This window comes from Lichenostomus cassidix, chromosome 1, assembly GCF_008360975.1.
Source record: "Lichenostomus cassidix isolate B80296 chromosome 1, HeHo_3.0, whole genome shotgun sequence".
Lineage (NCBI taxonomy): Eukaryota > Metazoa > Chordata > Aves > Passeriformes > Meliphagidae > Lichenostomus > Lichenostomus cassidix.
Genome location: NC_139479.1, coordinates 81,884,550 through 81,904,098, shown reverse-complemented (window position 1 = coordinate 81,904,098; position 19,549 = coordinate 81,884,550). Strand labels below are relative to the sequence as shown.

Sequence of the window (19,549 nt, the reverse complement as noted above, 5' to 3'; positions counted from 1 at the left end):
CTTAGCTGCAGCCCTGTGCAGGAGTAATAAATGTCTTGGCTCCCACTAAAGTTTCCGTGTGCATATCCAGGCTTCTTTAGCCATGTGGCTGCATTGGGAGTTCATGTTCTGCCCCACAGCCAGCAGGATTGACATCTGCTTCACACTGGACCCCTCTGGAAAATGCCTCTAAGGAAGAACTGCTTTATTCTCAGAGCAGGACTTTACTGCTGTGTATATTATATATATATATCTCTATATTATATAGGACTTTTTTGCTGTCTCTGTTAAAAATTACGTTAACCTGTATCAGTGACTTGTCTTCTGTACCATTTACCACAATACCTTATTTCTGACATTGCTAAATCTGGACTGTAGTAAGTGACTGAATCTTCTCCAGGATTGGGCAGCATTGGAAAAGGATAGGGCCAGGATCAGTCCCTGAGGATCCCACCAAACCCAGGTGATCGACTGTCCCATTTGTAGCCACATTCCAAATCCTGTTGGTTATGTGTGCCATTTTTATTTTTTCATTAATAAAATGCCATGAAGGGCTGGGTTAAATGATTTATAGAAGTCTAAGCATATTTTACCAATATTTTTACCTGTGTCAGCCAAACTTATAATCCCATGGGAAAGAAGATACGATGATTTTTACCTTGACAGGATCTGTTTTCCATTGATTTGGCATTGTGTGTATTTCACTCCTTCAGAAATTAATATATTTTACCAGGAGCTCCATGTTAAGTGCCTCTCTAATTAGTCATTACTAGCACAATAGAAATTGCCAGGAATGAATCTCCTTAAACCTAGCCCTTGTTTAATTTCCTATTTAGAAATCTATCTCTAGCACTAAGAAAAAGTCAGGAAGTTTTGAGGGATTGCACTTCTCACAAAATAGGGATCTCCTGGTTAAAATGGAAACGTGAATACATTGTGAGTGAAACAAAGCTGGTATGGAAGAGATGGTTTCTTGCATTGCACCATCTCCAGTGGCTGAAAAGCAGCAGATGTGCTTCTGAGTACTCACTGCCCTTTGTCTCCCTTATATCCTTAGATTTTTGTCATAACAGCTAGCAACTGACTGACTGGACATTATAAGAAAAATGATTTTATTAGAAATTAAATCATACTGCATAATTCTTCTAGAAAAGGAAAATGTTAAGGCTTTGAAAGATGATTTCATTTTTACTAGATGATCTGTGAAATCAAGAACATGAATTCTTGCTGAGAAGGTGTTGGGAGTGCTGAGCAGTGCTTTCATACACTGTGTGCTATATGCTTTGGAGATGTTATTAATTTCTTATGAAAACCTGCTTCTGTAGTGAATCACGTGATACATTCAGACATCTCTTGTAGTGCTTGGGCTATTACAAATGGTGACACACAGGTCACGTGCTCGTTTCTAGCCACATGTATTACCAAAAGATGAATATAAGGCATTTTGCCTCTAAAGCAAGAAATCTATCTGAAGAGCTCAGGTGGCATCCAGCTCACTTAACTTCAGACATAACCGATGTAAACATCTATATCTAGTGATTTCAGGCTCCCTTTAGTGTCAGTAGAGAGGAATTGTCTCTTCTAAGGCATGATTCATATGACCTAGTTTAAATATCTACATGGGGATGAGATTAATTGTGTCCTGAAAGTGCCAGTTTCTCTCCGTTTGCCAGAAAAAGCTTAGGTGACTAGCTGAGATGTAGGTCTCTCTCTTACAGACATTTCCATCTGGTAAAATTAATCCCATCCTTCCAAGCAGGAAAGACGGGATTTTTAATGCTGGTCAGGCATCTTTTTCTTTCCTTTCCTTTTGCATGTAACAGAAGGACGACATAAAAATATGGGGAGGAGAAACAAGCTGTTGTGAAGGGTCAGCCAAGATGCCCTGGAGACGAGGCAAGAGCAAGAGCTTGTAGGACTGTGAGATCATCCAATTTGTTTTCCTTTGTTTTTGTCTTGGTTCTTGCTTCTAAATTACTTAATTAATATACAAAAAATAAGCAGTGAGCAATTGTACTGAGCTGTTTGCAGCATGTTTCTCTCTTGCCCAGCTGGTAGATTGGCCCATTATTTAAATGGTGTTCAATTGTTATATTTTATTTTCATTGCTTCAGAATGATGAGAGAACAAATTAAGGACTGCATACTTAGGTCTGGTTCTTTTCTGAGCACTGTGCAGCCTTCACAGTGTAGGCAGGTGCTGCAAGGACATAAAAAGGGAGAGAGAGAGAACTCAGTATGAGTTTTTTAGTTTGAGGCACAGGGTCTTCATCTGAGCTTGGTCCCTATCAGGCAGTAAATCTAGATAAAAGCAAACAAGGAGGAATGGTTTTAAATTAAAAGAGGAGAGATTTAGATCAGATGTTAGGAAGAAGTTCTTTAATCAGTAGTGAGGCACTGGCACAGGTTGCTAAGAGAAGCTGTGGATGCCCTATCCTGGGAAGTGTTCAAGGGCAGGCTGGATGGCGCTTTGAAAAACCTGGTCTAGTGGAAGGTGTCCCTGCCCATGGTAGGGTGGTTGGAACCAGATGCTCTTTAAGGTCCCTTCCAACCCAGCCATTCCATGATTCCATGAGAAACCAGTTCTGTTCACCCAAGATTAGACACACACACAGTTGCCCATCTGAGCAGTTGATGGAACGATTAAACATCAAAAAGGACCCAAAAGTATGGGGTCATCTCAGGGGTATGCTCAGGGGCAGAAAGAAGAAGAAGGACTGAGTGTGAGCCTAGAAGTGTAGGTATGGCTCTGAAAGACCTGAACTGCTGCCAGGGATTCACTGAAAAATGTCACTGTAAGTAACAGAGTCCCTAATGCATCTGAGAGGGATATTTGCTGAGGAATAATGAGCAAATATTTATACAGTACACCTATAATGAGTTTGCTATGCCTCTATAACACATGGCAAACTAGCAAGTAATTTAAGTGACAGAGACTCTTTGAGATAATTACCAACTTTTTAAAAGTTAGGAACTGGTTATCAGGGAATCTGTGAAGATCTAATCGCTCTTAACTGTCTGACCAAAACAGGTGACTTGATCCTGAGAATTTCCCAGGTAGATTCAAATGTTGATATGATCTTCTAAAGAGGGCAAATTTCACAAAAGTTTGGACCATTAAGTGAATATTTCTTTCCTACCAAAAAAGCATCTCAAACCAAAAAATACTTCTCAACCTAAAAATTAGTTTGGATTTAATTGTAACCTGTAGCTTCTTGCTATGTAATTGTTTTTAACAGTATTAAGCTAAGGGAGAATAGTTGCTGTCTTCTGTTTTTCGGGGAATTTATATATTTAACACAGAAAAATGTTTTAAAGACTTCTTGACAGGGTAATAAATCATGAATGTATGAATTGTCTCCCATCAGGATATAGTTTCACACAGGATGATGAAACAAAGATGCAAAAATAATTTTTTTTTTTTTTGGTGATCCATAGTTGGTAGAATACATCAGCTCTAATGGAAAAGGAAAAAAATAGAGAAAAAGGACATGAGAGAATAGACAAAAGATACTTTCCCCAGTTGTCAGTCAGGAAGAGAAGTTGTGGGTCTATCCCTAGGTGGGCATTCACTTCTGGATGTTTTCTCCAGTGCATAAGGTGCTCCTGAATACCTTTTCCAAAGTAATTTCATAGTTTCTTCAGGATCTTCTCAGTCTCCTCCGTTGGTTTTTCTTGCTGTTATGCCAACAGAGCTGACAGGAGCACTTGTCAATCACATCTGATAATCTTGGCACATTCATCATACAAGGAAACAATGGCTGTCTAAAAGATGAGTTTTTATTCTTATGTGCTAAACTCAGCTTAATCCCTAGCACAGGATTTAGGTACTAACCAAAATTTAGGGACTAAGGAGGGAGACAAAGGGTGGGTGAAAGGAAAAGCAATTCAAATGGTGGAAAACAAGGGCTGGAGGCAGTGGCACAGCAGCTGGGGGATGCGTCAATGGGAGCAGCTGACTACAACATTGCACAGGAAGCACTTCAAAAGGAAAGCCCTGACTGTTACACAGATTAGGCAATGTGCAACCAATAAAGAATGTGTGGGGGTAGGAAAAAAGAGAAAGTAATATTTTTTTCCAACTGAATGACCACACAGACTGTTTAACTCTCAGTGGACAAAGACCCTTATCATTGATCTTGCAATTGACTGGACGGAATACCCCCTCAACCCCCTCTCATTATGCCCAAATGCCCAGCAGAAGTATCTCTTCTCTCTCATTGCTAACTGTCAACAGCAATGAATCACTTCTGGGTTTTCCTAGTTTATTCTGGTCTTATTCTATTATTACTAAATTGCATCTGCCATGGTTCTGTCTCTTCACACACTCACAGTCTCTCCACTGCTGACATTTGATGCTAGTTTCTGGCTTTGCATCAAACTCATCTATGTATCACTTCTTTTCAACATGGTTCTTGTGTCTCTGATCCCTGCAGTGATATTTTCTTATTGAGATACTGTCTGTTTCTCTTGCAGTGCACATCTTTTAGTGGGTACCTTGAGACATAGCTCAAAAAGATTGCTAGCCTCACTGTTTCAAATCTTCCAGATTTTCTTCCAATTTGTTTTTCCATCTTTTCCTTTCCGTGCCTCTCAGAAGTTCACTGCTATACCCACTGAGAACTTGCCTTTACATAGTGAGCTTAAGGCAATGAAATATCAGAACAATGCTATGTCAATGGGACTTAAACACATTTTGTTTAGAAGCAAAGGAGAGCAGAAAGGCCAAGAAAATAAGAGGGTCTGATTTTGGTCCTATGCAAATTGCAGTGAGATTTCCCACAACTGTTGTAGTGTCCTCATGATATCTGTCTCCATCCTTCCCTTCCAGTCTGGTTAAAGACCACTGTTCTCCTTCCTCATCATTCCAGGGAGCTGTGCCACTGTCTTTTTCCCTTTGCCCTTTGCAACTCAGCCTCTCAGGCAGCTAAGCCTCCTTTACTAAAATACCTCATCATCTGGAAACCACTGTCCTGTGTTTTTCATAGAATCTTCCCTATGATCAGCAATTTTCCCCCTCAAATAACTAATTTACTTTATTGTTCAACTCTTCTTGTTCCTCAGAGAAGACTTTATTTTGCCTTGTTTAATTCCTTCTTCCAAGGAGAAAAAAAATTACTTTGTTCTCCTCTTTACCAGATTATACCAATTCCTGTTTAGATTAGAAACAAATAAAAAGAAGTATTTCCCACCTTCTGTAATTACTTGTTAGGTCTAAAATGTTATCAGCCTAGAGCAAAAACAAACCTATTGCACCTCTCTCAAAATTCATCAGCTTTTTGTTTATGTGAAGGTCACTAGTGAGTAGAGGCAAACAGGCTTTCAGGATGAGAGATTTTAAAGATTGAGGTTGTTTCCTTTAGGAAATGCATGATTTAAGAGGCTGCAATGTTAAACATTGTGAAGAAGATAAATATTCTGCCTGTCTCAAAATTTTCCTACACGTTCCACCAAAGGGGCATTTAGGGAAGATGAAAGGCACTCTCCTAAGCCTGGTGAAAGGACATATTACTGAAAGTATCACTGGAACCCAGTGTCAAAACACCAGGGATGCTGAGAGTTTGGAGGGGCTTTAAAAGGAAAAAAAAAAAAAAAGGAAAAGTGACAAATATATGGGTTCAAAAGTAGAAATTAGATAAGTTATTCTGTTGTTCTAATTTCTTGCTCCTTCTTAGTCTTCTCTGCCAGACATAAGTCTGTGAGTAAGATGATTCATGGCAGTTTTCTATTTCATATATTAATAGTAATTAGGAAGGTAAAAAAAGCCTTAAAAACACAGTGCCGAAATGTTATCCCTCAAGAAAGGCCTTATGAAATGAAGGTTTGGACTCAAGGAACAGTCTCTCTCATCTTCATTTCTCTGAGGGAATTTATAGGCCCTGATATATTTGGCCCAAGTTTATCTTTCTGTTTCTCCTGTTTAAATATCTGGCAGAGAGCTTCTGAGATGTACTTACCTACCAGAACCACAGTTCATAGAAAACATATTCCCAGTCATTTGGTTGGATATTAAGAAAAATTTCTTCACTGAAAGCATGGTCAGGCATTGCAACAAGCTGCCAGGGAAGTGGTGGAGTAACTGTCCCTGGAAGTGTTTAAGAAATGTATGGATGTGGTGCTTAGAGACATGATTTATTGGAGGGCCTGGCAGTGCTGGGTTAATGGTTGGACTCAATAGTCCTTGAGGTCTCTTCCAACCTTAATGATTCTGTGATTCCAAGAAAAATTTGCTACCAGAAGCAGTACAAAAGAACATGAATTAAATGTAAGTGGTGGTGTAAATTACTGCAGAGTACAGGCAGGCTGAGGGTGCATCGAATATTCATTGGATGCCTCTGAAGAACTACCTGCAAGTGCCTTAAAATAAAGACATCCAAAGAAAGGCATGTTTCTACCTGGAAAAGCGGAATTTGCCTTAGGAAAAAACAGTCCTACTTGTGATGATTATTGAAACAGTTACAATCTGAGTGATGCTGAGAAATCATTTTATGTTTCCTTGTTGCTGACTGTCAGATTTGGCTCAGGCTATTGTGCAATACTTGTTCCTTCAGATGTTTTCAAGTGGTGTTATATTGCAAGATAGCAGCAAATATGGTCTGAAGGCAGTACAGTGCACATAAATTTGGTACACATTTTCACGCCTGGTCTTCTATTGTGAGTTATTCTGGAAACTTTAAGGAATACAGGGAGACCTGCATTACTGTCCTTCTCTCCCTGTGGAACCTTTTCTTGCTGAGGTTTCAGGGAACTCTGCTTCCCTCAGTCCCTGTGAGGACAATAATAAAAGAAGTTAGTAATTAGGAGTTCAGTTTCAGTTACTTGAGTAAACTCACTTCCCATTTCCTGAATTTCCCAAGGCTTGGGAACAGATGTTTGGTTACTTTGTCCAGTACTGGTTCAACCACTGATTACAGTGTTTATTGCACTTTAGAATACAAGTTAACTAAGTTATGTGGAAAACGTTAAAAGTCAGCATCAAGAGTTTAGGAATACGGAGGAGAAAAAAAACCCCAAACCAGATAAACCTACTTTCTTTCATGATACTATTCCATGTAATAAGGTAAAAAGAAATCCTCAAAACATTTATTTATATGTGGCTAGGAAACATTCATGGAGGAAATAGTGAATTGAAAGGATTTAAAGCATAAAAGTGCAAAAAAATGCTCCACAAAAATAGCAACAAGTTTGGGGATTAAATGATTGGACATTCCATGTAAAAAAAAAAAAAAAACAACAAAAAAACTTGTAAAAATTATCTTCTCTCATTCTCCTAAATCATCCAAAGGTCTGCCAAAATGTTATGTGTCAGTGGAAACTTTTAAAACTCTTTGAGTGTGGCATCAGTTGTGCACACACATCCACACATACTTCAGAAGAGGCCAAAATGTTGAACTGGGAGCCATAACACCTCTGCTGATATTTCAACTGACTTGCTGCTTTCTTATTAAGTCACTAGGGTTACTTTGACCTAATCTTCTACATTCAGAAAATGTCTCTCCAAAGAAGGAGAAGTAAGACTATTATGGTCCTTGTAGTCTTCAAACGAATTGCCTGTGGTGTTAAACTAACATAGGTGGTGGTAGCTGTAATTTATGTAGCATTTTTATCAACCGAAGAGAATGTTAGGATCAGTCAAGCAGTTTTGAGAATAAGAGAAAACAGAAATCCTTCACAGGGGAATTACATGTTTTTGTAGGTCTTATGTTACCTTTCCTGGACCTTGTTCTGTCAGCAAGGTCTGTGTCCTTACATAGCCCAGCAGCAATTATTACTTTTTTCCTGTAGTGATCTACTCCCAGGACACTTTCTATCACCTTTTATCAGCAAAAACACTGTTCAAATGGTAGCTAAACAGAAAAAATATGTCGTGTCAAAATGAAACCCAAGTGGTAAATACTGACAACAGATGTGAGCCTTTTCAGTTGGAGACTTTTCTTTGGAGGCAGAATCCATCCACCCAGATGGTTGACATGGGCTATGAAAATGGATTCATGTACTTGCCGCAAGAAATGACAGCAGCAGAAAATGCTCATAATTTGTCTGGAAGAAGAAGAAACAAACTGGATGGAGTGCAAGGCCTCAAACTGTTTTCATGAATGAACTATATAGATCAGCTCTAGCAAATGTTGATAGAAATTGTCTGTGGAGAGAGATAAAGATCTCTGCTAACCCATTTGGTAGATTAATGCCAGTAGAAATAAGGTTGGGTACCTCTAACAAAAAGAGCTTAGTTTTTACTCAATGGGAAAAATGCCAATTGTTTCTCAAGTCTGAATCCTGGGTCATTATAATTTTATGAAGAAGTGTTCATGAAATTAAAATAAGCTCTTCACAGAGAATTCGAGATGCACTGTTCCTGTAGGTAAGGAAAGAAATGCTCTAAAAACATTAACAGTAATTGACTGTAGGATTAGAACATCTTTAGTGATTACTTGGGAGAAATCTTTACCCTCTCTGTACTTCATACCACATAAAAATGGCACAGATGCTACAGAACCCTCAAGGCTATTTTTCCCCCCAGCTTTAAGAAGTTTCCCTTGCAAAAAGCCTTTGTAGAAGAGCATGGGGTGGCCACTATAAACCATCAAGTCCATGGCTATTAGTTACACCAGTCTTATTCCAGCACTTTGAGTAGCCTAGGACCAAATAGAAATATTAATGTTATCTGCTCTATTGCCTTGCTGCTCTTGGGTTTCAGTTCCTAGTCTATACCTGCAATAAAATTGACACAAGTCTTTGTAATATGTAATTTGCAGTACTTTTCATTAATTCTGTTTCATACTATTTTGCCTGCTCTATTAGACAGAACAAATTACTGATTTAAGCCATGAGTATTACTGTAACATGCTTTCTATTTTTTTTTCTATTTGCATTGTAATTAATATAACATCAGCTATAGACATAGTGCTTCACATAATTAATTTCACATGTGACCATAATACAAACAGGACAGATGAATGTAGCTACATGCTCTATTCAGAGCTGTGTCTTCTCAGCAGAGGGGATTTGTTCAAGTTCTTTCTCTTACAAATGTGGGTGATTTCATGGTTTATTCATGATGGTTATTCATGCAAACATGCCTAATTGTTATGGAGAGTGTGTGTAATTCTGCATTCCTAATCCAGAAAACAGGAGCAGTGAGGATTTATAAACAAAGTTGACTCAGTGGGAATGATAACTTTTAACCCAAGCAAGCTGTTGCTTTGATATGTTCTGAATCACAGCTGCTCACTTCAGTGGTGCAAATCCATTTCCCATTGCTCCCTGCTCCCTTTAACCTGCTGAACCAACACTGCTAAATGAGAGCAAGGAGACATCTCTGCCCCATTTTGCACATCGTCTACAGAATTGTTTCCTGTGTTAAAGTCCCACTGAAAATAAGTGTGGGACCTGGGTTTCACTGAGGCATAGCTGGAAGTTTGTGGGATTTGCTCTGGTGTTGCACTGAAGACCTGAGGCAGCCAGCAGAACATTTATTGATGAGGTTGAGTCTCAGAGGCCCCAGCTATGGACAGAAAGTGATTTTCTCCTTTGCAAATGAAGCATGTCTGCTCTGGAGTCACTGAATAAATAATACGGTGATACCACACGACAGTGTTTTGTGCAGTCACTTTTCAAAATGCTATTTTTGACCTTTTCAAGACCACAGTTTCTTCATTTTTAAAAATAAAAATATCTCAGCTATTTCCTCCCCCTTTCAGCTTATATTACATTTTGAAGCTTACTTTTAAAGGTTTGCATCATAATTCTTACAAGATGTTTTAGCTAGATAAGTAAATCGATGGTGATAACCATCAATAGCACGTAACAGGATTAGGAATTATGAATATTAGTAGCACAATTCACACATGATTTCACTTGTGTACCTAGTATTTATGTCAGATTGAATCTTCCTCTGAATGAGTAATTACACTACGTTTATAAGGTAAGCAACATTTTAAATAGTCTATTGTTTAAATTGGTAGCTGTAGGGTAGGCTGAAAGGCAGCTCCATTCAACTAATTGCTGCTATGACTCAGACTTTGTAACAGATATTAGGTTTGGTTTTCTTTAAAGCTCTTTCAAGATCTGATTTTCCTTGTAAGAGAGTGTAAAGAAGGAAAAAGAACATTTTTTGTGTGAACAGTATCATCCGGAGACTACAGAGAATAAAAAAAATGAATCCTTTACATGCAGTACTGGTGTTTTAAGCAAGAAGTTTACACATGCATTGAAGTGCCTGTCTTAATGAATTTAGGACTACTCAACAGTAATACATAGAGTTGTCTGTATTTATTTATTTCTTAAAGCTGATCCAATCTGTAGTTTACTATCTTAACTCTCTGATGATCTTTTCCATAACATTTCTTCCAGAATTGTTTTAAACTTTAAAACTTTCAGCAATGCTAGAAATGGCAGAATTTTTTTACTCAGCAGCTCACTCTGACACTGGGAGTAAATGTATTGAAGAAAAAAATATTATTCATATAGTTGTATTTCATTAAATCCTTGTATTTCACACAACCATATCTCGAGCTCCATCCAAAGCAGTGTGGCCAGCAGGTCTCTGCTTTTGTGAAACCCCCACCAGTAGTGCTGCATCCAGCTCTGGGGCCCCAAATGTAAGGAGGACATGAATGAGTCAGAGTGTGTCCAGAGGAGTCCACAAAGGTGGTCCAGAGGGCTGGAGGAGCTCTCCTGTGAAGACAGGTTGAGAGAGCTGGAGTTATTTGCTTAGAGAAGACTTCAGGGAGACCTTGGAGTACCTTAAGGAGCTAAAAGAGAGCTGTAAAGGGACTGCTGACAAGAACATGTAGTAATAGGACAAAGGAGAAAGGCTTCAAAAGAGGATAGGTTTAGATTAGATATTGGAAAAAATTCTTCCATCTGAGAGTGGTGGGGCACTGGAACAAGTTGCCCAGAGATGCTGTGGCTGCCCCATTCCTAAAAGTGTTCAGAACCAGGTTGGATGGGACTCTGAGCATCTTGCCAACTGAGTGGCATCCCTGCCTATGGCAGAGGGATTGGAACTAGAAAATCTTTAAGATCCCTTCCAGACCAGAGAATGGATAACATTGGGTTTCATTTTTAACTTGTACTTCTCTAAAGGGAGGTTGAACTAATTAGGTCTTAAAAAATCTCAGAGTAAACAAAATGTTTCCCTCTTCCAAGCAAGACCTGTCACGAGAAGGTTTTCACTCTCTGCCTATCAGTTAGAGGAGTGTGTGAACTCCCACAGTGAAGGCCTTTAAAGAGGATTCAGGCATCAAACTTTAGGGAAATGGTGTATGGGCGCCCACAGCTGCTGTTTACTCCTTTTGTATTTGTTTGTTTATGTTCTTGTGAAAAGATGGAGCATCAGTTTACACCGTGTGGGAAAAAGGAAGCACCTAAATAGTATCTGAAGGAGAATTTTGTAAAACACTATCCGTGGAGAAGAAAAGTTGCAGAGTATATGTGTTTTTTTCTTCTGCCTGTGATATTTTGCTGATACTATGGATGAAACCCAAAATGTACTTTTCTTATTAGGATCAGCTGATGAAAAATGTCCAGGTTCATTTTGAGCAAATGAGTCTCTGTGTCTTTTGTAAGAAATAGATGCTTATCCCTGTGCTGTTTTGTTTTGCAAGTGGTTTAACATATTGCATCCTGCAAAAAGGAACAGGAGATGGTATCTTTCTACAAAGATAACTTCTTTAAGGATAGCTAATGCTTTTTCAGGCACTTTGTCCTCCAAAATGAGATTGTGAAACAGAATTGAATTCCCAGCTAAGAATTAGTATTTTTTCCTCATTTGTGCTGTCTCTCGATGTGAGGTTTTAACACTCTGTAAATAGCTTTGGTTCCTGTTCTACTGCAAGTGTTGCTATTATTGCTAATATTCTAATCACTATTTTATTAATATTGCTTTAACATTATGCTTTAGTACTTTTAACTACTCAACTTTTGGGAAAGAAAAACCAAGCATATGCTCTAATAACCTTGATCTTTCAGCTGAGGTCATTCTAGCTTTAATGAAAATCAACATTTTAGGTATCTTAAGTAATGTATCTCCCAATAGTTTGTCATTAATAAGATTTTAGGATTCCTCCTGCATTAGGATATATCTGAATGCAAATAATGTACTTCAGCAACATTGATTTGGTTTCAGAACCAGTTTCACAGTCATACACTAAATAAAAACCTAAGAACAGATTCACCTGATTTATAATTAGCAGAGGAATACTTACTGAAGAAGTTCTTGTGCTGGGTGCACCCCAGCTGGATGTCAGGTGCCCACCATGCCACTCTATCCCTCTCCTCCTCAGCTGGACATGAAAGAGTACATGTGGTGAATGGCTCTTTGGCTGAGATAAGGCTAGAGACACATCTCTCACCAATTTCTGTAATAGGCAAAATAGACTTGACTTAAGGAAGTTGGTTCAATTTATTACCAAACAAATCAGAGTATCAGATAATATGAGATAAAACCAAAATTTAAAATACCAGCTTCCCATCCCTCCCTCCTTCCTGCTCTCAACTTCACTCCTGATTTCTCTAGCTCCTTCCACTCAGCAGGGCAAGGGGATGAGGAGTGGGGACTGTGGTCAGTTCATCACACATTGGCTCTGCCATTCCTTCCTCCTCACAGGGAGGATTCTTCAGACTCTTCCCCTGCTCCAGCATGGGGTCCCTCCCACAGGAGACAGTCCCCAACAAACTTCTCCAATGTGGTTACTTCCAATGGGCTGTACTTCTTAATGTACTGCATCAGCATACGTTAAGGGGACTACCCTCTTCCACAGGGTGCAGTCCTTCAGGAACAGACTGCTCCAGCCTGGGCTCCTCTCTCCATGTGGCCACAGGTCTTGCCAGGAGCCTGCTCCAGTGTGGGCTTCCCCAGGGTCACAGCCTCCTTTGGGCATCCACCTGCTCCAGCATGGAATCTCCTGGGGGCTGCAGGTGAATCTCTGCTCCCCTGTAGTCTGCCAAGGGCTGCAGGGGCACAGCTGCCTCACCATGGGCTGCTGCAGGGGAATCTCTGCTCTGGCACCTGGAGCAGCTCCTCCCCCTCTGGCACTGACCCTGGGGTCTGCAGGGCTGTTCCTCTCACAGGTACTCACTGTTCTCTCTGGCTGCAGTTGCTGTTTTTTCTCATTCTTAAATTCATTGTCCCAGAGGCTCTGCCACCATCGCTGATGGGTCCATCTTGGAGCTGGCTGGCACTGGCTCTGGTGGGCATGAGGGGAGCTTCTGACAGCTCCTCTTAGAAGCCACCCCCACAGCCCTCCACTGTAACAGCTTTGCCACACAAAGCCAATACAGCTGTTTAGTAGAAAAGGGTGGAAGACATTTGGACTCCATGGTGCCTGGTTTTTATTGTAGTCTGTGTAGAGAAGCTACATGAGAACTAAACCACTAGGGTAATCTCTTCTTGAGTAGAAGTACTACTTACATTTAGAACCTGTCATGGCGTTGGAGATGAGTCCCTTGGTGTGCTGAGGAAACAAACAAAGTTAGAAAAGACACAGCCACAAGCTACTAGAGGAAAAGTGAAGGTGTAACCCTCTGAGGGTGATGTACATGGGGTAACAGTCCAGGTACCATCACTGCCTGAGTGCCGTGCTGCACATGCAGTTGCACTGTTCTTGAAGCAGTTCTTAAATAGCTGCAGTTTTCATCCAAATATTTGAGAAAAATTAGTTTTAGTTTGCATTTTTGGGGTCTGAGCTGCCACAGGCTTGGAATTACTGGAGAAGAAACCCCACAGCCTGTGTAGTGGAGTTGGAAGAGACAGCATCCTACTTGCAAATTGAATCTAGTGAGTCTGTTTGATCTGGTTTGGGTTTGTTGGCTTGTTTGAGTTGTTGATTTTCTTTTTTTTCCCAGAGAAAAGTATTTCAGAAATGGAATACAATTTTTTCAATGTGATTTTTGCATAGCATTTGTGGGTCACAAGACTATGTTTGTTTAAAGGTGGTGTGGTTTCAGCCCTTGCTGGCAACCAAGCACCAGTCAGCCTCTTGCTCGCTCCCCCACCAGCAGGATCAGGGAGAGAATTGCAAGGGTAAAACCTGGAAAACTCATGGGTTGACATAAGACAGTTTAATAGGGAAAGCAAAAGCTGCACACACAAGCAAAGCAATTCAAGGAATTAATTCACCTTCCCATGGGAAGGCAGGTATTCAGCCATCTCCAGAAGAGCAAGGCCCCATAATGCATAACATTGACTTGGGAAGACATAATATCCACTCTAAATGTCCCTCTTTCCTCCTTCTTCTCCCTACTTCATATACTGAACGTGATGTCATGTGGTTCCTTTGGTCAGTTTGGGATCACCTGTCCCAGCTGTTCCTCCTCCCAATGCTCCAGGCACCCCCAACTCCCTCACCAGCATGGCAGCACAAAAAGCAGAAAAGGCTTTGGCTCTGTGTAAGCCCTGCTCAGCAACAACAAAAATGTCTCTGTATTATCAGCCCTGTGTTCAGCACAAATCCAAAACACAGCTCCATTCTAGCCAATATAAAAACAATTAAGTCTACACCAGCCAAAACAAGCACATAATGAAAAGGTAAAGACAGGACTTTTGTCATGGTGTCTGAACCCCACCCTCACACAAATAAATTAAAATACCATCATTATAAGATAGCATCTCCATGGTAAAAATAGCTGCTTGGTTTTCTCCCACAGGCACAGGATCTGTTGAATGAAATGAAACTAAGCAAGTGAAGTGATAGCAGCCTTATTAATGACATCACCCAGTTATGCTCATCTTGTATATAGTATTTTTTCATAGAAGACTCTCATTATGAAAGTCAGATTGTGCTGCTGGGTTCACAGCATGGATTTCAGAAAGTAGACAAACCCAAGAGGTATTTTTCCCTCCTTGAAGTCCTCAAGTGGGGATCCACGGCATACTCCCACTCTTTAAGCTGCATACATGCCAAAGTTCTCCTTTCTTCCACCTTCACTGAAGCTGGAGTCACAGGATTAAACCTTCTCAGTGATTTGCCTCCAGTAATTCAAACTGCAGCCAAAACCTGGGGACAGCTTTTCTGCTTTGTATTGTTTCCCTTTGTACCTATCCCTGCAAGCAGTAGTCAGAAAAAGAATAGTGCTCATCAGTCACACAGGGAAAGCTTCCTTCCTTCCTTCCCCAGTAATGAGGGGCACATTCAAACAATTTTTTAATTTTTTTTTTTAATCTTCAGAAGTGTGGTTGTAGGCATTTTATTATTACCACTGCTGTCCCAGTCAGAGGTCACAGATTAGACAATTTAACTATGTTTGTCCTGTCCTTGCTCATCTTGTCTAATCTTGGGCTCACATGTTGCATGGAGCTCACAGGGTCTCACAGCGAGGGCATCCACAGTGACTCTGGGTGTGGGATTTAACGTCAGAGAAGTCACTGATTTCTCTGGTTTGCAAGCAAGTTTTCTACACTGTCGCCCAACAGATAACCAAGTAATCATGCTCAAGAGAAAATGCAAGCCATGATGTTACTGAAAACGGTGAGAAAGTCTTCATCTGGCAACAGTAAGGTAAAAGGATATATGAACAGACTACACAAGATTAAAAAATTGTGGAACATATTGATGTTTTTTTCTGGAAGGCAGACATTACCTTCAATGAAAAGGTGAGAGGTGAGAGAACTGCTCTGAACCTAGGATGGAGTAACTAGTGTGCATTCCCTCTGCAAATGTGAAGCCACGAGCAAAGTGCCAGGAATATGTGCCTCTCACGTGAATATCTGTACTCTGTGTCTTTACAGAAAGCTGAAACACTTTTTAGATAATTATTTTGCTTTTGAAAATGTAGAGGGTGGAAGTGGTGTACAACACACAATTATCTCATTTTTTTTTCTCTCCTGGAATAATTTTTTTGGAAATAATCTGCTGTGTATCCTTCCCTGTCAGCACATGAACCATTATCTTTCAGCTAAAGAGGTTTTCTCTGTTTGACAGATGGAACAAAACATCTTGAACCAAGTGTCTGCTTACCTCTGGGGCAGGATTTGGGGCTTGTTGTCGTATGAACTGAGAATGTGTTACTGAGCAGTGCGTATCTGGAAAGCCTTCATCTGACTGATAGGGCATGTCTGAGCCTTGGAGAAGACAGAGGGGGATTTGGGTTGCTTTTCACACTAGGATTACCAGATGGTCAGGCTTATGTTCCCACAGCTATCAAACAGCAAAATTGAATTCCTTTAATAGACTTGATTTTTTTTTTTTTTTTTTAATTTAGAAAAAGTTAAGCAAAGTTAAGCAATCCTTTTGGTTAAATAAACTGTGAAGAAGGTCTTGAAGGTTGTGGACTTACAACTGAAAAGCCTGTATAGCAAACTAGGACTGTAAAGTGTCCAGTATGATCATATGTTTACAATGATAGTCCCAAAGCCTTACACACTGAGTTAGAAATCAGCCTGATGGCAAAGTCATAAGTTCATAGGACAATTTTCTATTTGCAAATACATATTGTTTCCTTTTTCTGCTTTTCTGGTCTTTTTTTGCTGTCTCTTTTTCTCCTGGGCTTTCTCGACCTTTTGCTGAGATTGTACTGTTCTTTATAAGAAAAAGGAAGGCAAATGGCTGAAATTAAAGGTTTTCATAAACATGGACAGCAACAGGTTGAAGTAAGATGAATTTACTTCTATAGATGGGTTGCTTGACAGTCTAGAGATGACATTAGAGATGGTGGAATGAAATCTGTGCATCATAATATTGCTTAAGGGTACTGTTTAATATGTTGGGAACTTGGGAACAGAAGCTGCAGTGTTACTGGAGTAGAAGCTGGGGAAGGACATCACTGTTTAAGCCGCACCCCCAGTTTGGGTGAGTGCCAGCAGAGACAATTTACTCAGAGGATTTGCTGTCCATCTGTCTCATTACTTAATGAGGAGATGCTGAAAATGAAACTCAGACACAGAGATGGATTTTTTAAAATGGAATTTTGCAAATTTGTTATCTTTTGCCTTTAATGTGGTGGTGAGAAAAGCCCAGCTACCTGGCGATTCATTTGCACCTCTTCATGGCAGTTTCCCATCCCATGAACAGGATGAGGATGTCCAAGCAATTTTCCAGCCTGCACAGGTTTCATATTCCTTTTCCCCCTTCTCAGGGCTCTGCTAGCCCTGGCTGCACAAGCATTTACAGGAGTGGGCTCCTTTCAGTCTTAAATGCTGCACATTGATTGCAGACTGGACAGTTTTAAGTCCTGTTCCTGCTGTTTCTTAATTTAGTGTCAGGCCACCAAGGGGCTGCAGGTGAGTGAGAACATTAAAGAGAACCCTGCTCATGAGACTCTGTGACAGCCTTGCCTGGAGAGATAAATTGCTTATCCCAAAGCTAATGAAACAGACCAGGGGCATTTGGGGACTGTGTTTCAGCTCCTGTTAGGGCTGGAGCTGTGGTTAAATGCCCCTGTTATGATGTCAGGACCTTCCAAGGAAGTCAGACCCTGGATGCACGTATGTGTATTAAGTGTTGAGAAGTGCAAGGATGGAATTGGAGGAAGCATCTGTCAGTATTGCACCTGTGCCCTCAGACTCAATCTCAGCTATTAAACTATGTAAACAGAAAGACCTTATTGTTTTTATTTGGGCTCAAGTTTATAGGTGGATGTCATTCCCTCTCTTCCTGCAGGCAACAGACAGTGAAAAAGATATACATGAAGGTCTGGCTGCCTCCTCAACATCCCTTTGCTTCCAGGGCATGCCAGCTTTCTGCTTCAATAGGGCACGAGCCAGGGGATGACTTCTCGAACCTTTTGGCTTTACAGTTTCTACCAAACCTTTACAGAGTAATATGGAATGGGAGACAACTCCATCAACTCACCAAGGGTCAGAATGGCAGGGAAATGCTAACAGCAGGAGTGGGATGGAGAGCCTCCACCAGAGTGCTGAATGTATTTCCTGCACTGCCAAGGAAATACTGTGGGGCTATGGGAAATTAGGTACTAGTGCAGTTCACTAGTGGGTGAAATATATGATTTTCCTGACAAGAGTCAAATGACTTTGGCAAATGTGAGGCCATCAGAGCTAATTTCCTTTTGCACTGTACCTTGCATAGATGTTTCCCCAGCAGTGAGTGGATGTTAAACTTTAATGGTGAACGTGAAGCCACTTGGCCCTCCTTCTATCCTGGTGTAAATAATTACACCTGATGTAAGGTAACAAAGAATTAAGACTGCTGTGGCTAGCACAGGTTTTTCCCATGAGAAATTTTCTTGTGTTTTATAAATAAAGATAAAGTTTGGATGTTGTTGGAACAGTGTCCCAGAACTTGGGCAGTGCAGGCCTGGCCAATCAGGCCTGGGGGAAGGCTTCTGACTGACCAATCTGGGTGACTTTTGAGAACTCTATATATGTGATGAAATCAAAACAATAAAGGTTATTCCTTCTTGCCACTGAAAACTGGTGCCTTCATTACTCTGCTAGCTGCTCAACAGCGACAGACTGCTGATGCTGTTTTTAATCTAAGAATAATAACCTATTCAAGGCATGCTATGACTCATGCTCAATGGAAGTGATGCTGGTTACGTGGTAATTTGGAGCTAGATTTGATTTTACACCTGCACTTAAGGAAATGGGATAAAATTTCCAGTGATGAAGTGGAATCAAAAGGCACAATGGAAACCTTCTTTTAAGCTTTCATCATCTTTTTTTTCCCTCGGGTTTAGCTTGCTCCTTTGAAAAGAATAAGATGACACACTGGGCTTGGTTTAGCATTAAAGAAGAGCTTGCCCACTTTCCCAGACCTGAGTGTTGCTGTCAGGCTTTCATTTGTTTCTCTAGTAGGACATGGACAATGTCTTCACAACAACCAAGGTGAATGTCACCTCCATAGGTTCTGTTTTCCTTTCCTACATATGCGCTTTCTTATATATATTTTCCTTTGTGGCTTTTGTTAAAAAAATTCTGTTAAAAGTTCTCAGCTTTGTTTAAGGCAATTGTCTTTGTTAACAGGGATTCAGCCTGAAGTTCAGGGACACCCCAGGTTTCGCTGTTGACTGTTTTTATTAAAGATGCCTTGTTTGTATCAGGTTGTATCATTCCTAGGTAAGAGAGCTTTCTGAGGGAGTGCTAATAGCCTTTTTAATCACATATCAATCAATGTCTTTTACCACAGCCCTGAAACTTATACCAGAGAAATCAGTTATTCCTTGTAGACCTTGATTTTACACCTCAGGACTTCAGCTCAGATTGGTCTAATGTTGCTTTTCCCCACATTGCTACATACTCATGGAACAGCTGTGTATCCCTTATTGCCAGTTCCAGTTGTATTACCATCAGCTACATCTACATCCGTAGCACCACGTTTTAGCAGAGCTGTTGAAGGAAAACCTATTGCAAGAGAGAGCAATGCTTCTCAATTCTGTTTCCAGCCTAACTAACCCTCTAATTTCATTTGCAGCTCAGATTCCTGTATGTTGACTGATATTCAGGTTCTGAAAGAATTTATTTAGATGATCTGGAATTTTGGTACCTTCATGTCTCATCAATATTTTGCAATCTACTGCATTGCTGATATCGCCGTTTGGCGAGCTGATGTTTTTTGGGGTGAATTTTGTAAATACTGAGAGTGAAAAAAAAACCCTCTTTGCATTCTCTCTTG

The 19,549-nt window shown here is 40.3% G+C and overlaps 1 protein-coding gene and 1 long non-coding RNA gene across 14 annotated transcripts in view; one reads left to right on the top strand and one right to left on the bottom strand.

Moving 5' to 3' along the window:
• Positions 1-19,549, top strand: part of DLG2 (discs large MAGUK scaffold protein 2) — a 981,187-nt gene that overhangs the window by 263,287 nt on the left and 698,351 nt on the right. The window lies entirely within an intron of this gene.
• Positions 14,055-15,020, bottom strand: LOC146445021 (uncharacterized). Its single transcript, XR_014851089.1, has 3 exons — positions 14,803-15,020; positions 14,571-14,636; positions 14,055-14,376 (listed from the first exon to the last, which is right to left on the bottom strand). It is a non-coding gene; the product is annotated as an uncharacterized LOC146445021 (long non-coding RNA).